This window comes from Dendrobates tinctorius, unplaced genomic scaffold, assembly GCF_039654945.1.
Source record: "Dendrobates tinctorius isolate UK_male_01 unplaced genomic scaffold, ASM3965494v1 ptg000366l, whole genome shotgun sequence".
Taxonomy (NCBI): Eukaryota; Metazoa; Chordata; class Amphibia; order Anura; family Dendrobatidae; genus Dendrobates; species Dendrobates tinctorius.
Genome location: NW_027362032.1, coordinates 2,661,622 through 2,664,864, shown reverse-complemented (window position 1 = coordinate 2,664,864; position 3,243 = coordinate 2,661,622).

Below are 3,243 nucleotides of genomic sequence, written 5' to 3'. Positions count from 1 at the left end.
ATGTCCATTCTGCCCCATCCTGTGTCTCACAGTCACATTCTTCCCCCGCGTCCATTCTGCCTCCTCCTTTGTCTCACTGTCACATTCTGCCCCGTATCCATTCTGCCCCCTCCTGTGTCTCACTGTCACATTCTGCCCCATGTCTCACATTCTGCCCCCATGTCTCACATTCTGCCCCCTCCTGTGTCTCACTGTCACATTCTTCCCCATGTCCATTCTGCCCCTCCTTTGTTTCAATGTCACATTCTGCCCCGTATCCATTCTGCCCCCCTCCTGTGTCTCACTGTCATAATCTGCCCCCATGTCTCACATTCTGCCCCGTGTCCATTCTGCCCCCATGTCTCACATTCTGCCCCATGTCCATTCTGCCCCCATGTCTTGCATTCTGCCCCCATGTCTCACATACTGCCCTCTTGTCTCGAATTCTGTCCCGCGTCTCACATTCTGCCCCATGTCCATTCTGCCCCTGTATCTCGCATTCTGCCCCATGTCTCACACTCTGCCCCATGTCTTGCATTCTGCCCCCATGTCTCACATTCTGCCCCATGTCTTGCATTCTGCCCCCATGTCTCACATTCTGCCCCATGTCCATTCTGCTTCCATGTCTTGCATTCTGCCCCCATGTCTTGCATTCTGCCCCCGTGTCTCACATTCTGCCCCCATGTCTTGCATTCTGCCCCCATGTCTCGCATTCTGCCCCCGTGTCTCACAGTCTGCCCCGGGCCCCCCCAGATTGCCGCTTTCAATTAAAAAATAAAAAGTCCTTCTTACCTGCCCGCACTCCTGCGGCAAAGCCCCCTCCACGCAGCTGAAGCAGGCACTCACCATGCGCGCTGCGGCTGACGTCAGCTGCCAGCGTCCAATTGGCTGGCGACTGTGAACTATTGACGTGCGGGCCTGGTTTAGCCTGCCGGTAAGGCCCGGTGAACAGATGAGACGGGGCCCGATGTGGGCACCCTCTGCCTACCGGGCCCCATACGCCAGTCAGGGCAGTAATGCCCTGATGGCGGCCCTGATGACAGCTAGAAGAAATAAAACCCTGAAAGATTTTCTAGTTAATATCCATTGTGTGCTGAAATCCCATGAACTTTTTAAGGCGGGGAGAAAAAAATGTGGAGGTAACCCTTGCGGTGACTGCGACGCCTGTAAGAACGTACTGCGCGCCTCATCCTTTACACCATCAGATGGCCTTAGAGAGTACAAAATATTAATATTATTATTATTTATATAGCACCATTGATTCCACAGTGCTGTACATGAGAAGGGGTTACAGATAAAAGATTATATCACATGTCACACAACGCACGTAGTATATCATGTAAGATGGTCTATATTGGATTCACATCTCACGAACTGCGTGTCAGGACTCGAGAACATGTGAGGGACATCATGTCCACGCAAAATGCCGAGGATACAGGTACTCTAAACAATCCTCATGCACTTCAAATTGTACCATAAATGTACAATGAAGGTCAAGGGTATTGACAGAGTTTATACCAGAATAAGGGGTGGAGATATCAGTCACCAGTTGGCGCAAAGGGAATGTAGGTGGATTACAGTCCTTCAAAGGAAATGTAGGGGGATTACAGACCTTCAAAGGGAATGTAGGTGGCTTACAGTCCTTCAAAGGGAACGTAGGTGGATTACAGTCTTTCATAGAATTGTAGAGTTGGAAGGGATTTCCTGAGCCATCTGGTCCAACCCCCTGCTCAAAGCAGGATTCGCTAAATCATCCCAGACAGATGTCTGTACAGCCTCTGTTTGAAGACTTCTATTGAAGGAGAACTCACCACCTCTCGTGGCAGTCTGTTCCACTCATTGATCACTCTAACTGTCAAAAAGTTTTTTATAATATCTAATCTGTGTCTCCTCCCATTCAGTTTCATCCCATTGCTTCAAAGGGAATGTAGGTGGATTACAGTCTTACAAAGGGAATGTAGGTGGATTACAGTCCTTCAAAGGGAATGTAGGTGGATTACAGTCCTTCAAAAGGATTGTGGTTGGATTACAGTCCTTCAAAGTCCTTCATAGGGAATGTAGGTGGATTTCAGTCCTTCAAAGGGAATATAGGTGGATTTCAGTCCTTCAAAGGGAATGTAGGTGGATTACAGTCCTTCATAGGGAATGTAGGTGGATTTCAGTCCTTCAAAGGGAATATAGGTGAATTACAGTCCTTCAAAGGGAATATAGGTGGATTACAGTCCATCATAGGGAATGTAGGTGGATTACAGTCTATCAAAGAATCATAGAATCGTAGAGTTGGAAGGGATCTCCTAGGCCATCTGGTCCAACCCCCTGCTCAAAGCAGGATTCGCTAAATCATCCCAGATAGATGTCTGTCCAGCCTCTGTTTGAAGACTTTTATTGAAAGAGAACTCACCACCTCTCGTGGCAGTCTGTTCCACTCATTGATCACTCTAACTGTCAAAAAGTTTTTTCTAATATCTAATCTGTGTCTCCTCCCATTCAATTTCATCCCATTGCTTCAAAGGGAATGTAGAAGGATTATAGTCCTTAAAAAAGAACGTAGGTGGATTAAAGTCCTTTAAAGGGAATGTAGGTGGATTACAGTCATACAAAGGGAATGTAGGTGGATTGCAGTCCTTCAAAGTCCTTCATAGGGAATGTAGATGGATTACAGTCCTTCATAGGGAACGTAGGTGGATTACAGTCCTTCATAGGGAATGTAGGTGGATTTCAGTCCTTCAAAGGGAAAGTAGGTGGATTACTGTCCTTCAAAGGGAATGTAGGTGAATTACAGTCCTTCATAGGGAATGTAGGTGGATTACAGTCCTTCATAGGGAATGTAGATGGATTTCAGTCCTTCAATGGGAATGTAGGTGGATTACTGTCCTTCAAAGGGAATATAGATGGATTACTGTCCTTCAAAGGGAATATAGGTGGATTACAGTCCTTCAAAGGGAATGTAGGTGGATTACAGTCCTTCAAAGGGAATGTAGGTGGATTACAGTCCTTCAAAGGGAATATAGGTGGTTTACAGTCCTTCAAATGTGGATTACAGTCCTTCAAAGGGAATGTAGGTGGATTACAGTCCTTCAAAGGGAATATAGGTGGTTTACAGTCCTTCATAGGGAATGTAGGTGGATTTCAGTCCTTCAAAGGGAATATAGGTGGATTGCAGTCCTTCAAAGGGAATATAGGTGGATTACAGTCCTTCAAAGGCAATGTAGGTGGATTACAGTCCTTCAAAGAGAATGTAGGTGGATTACAGTCCTTCAAAGG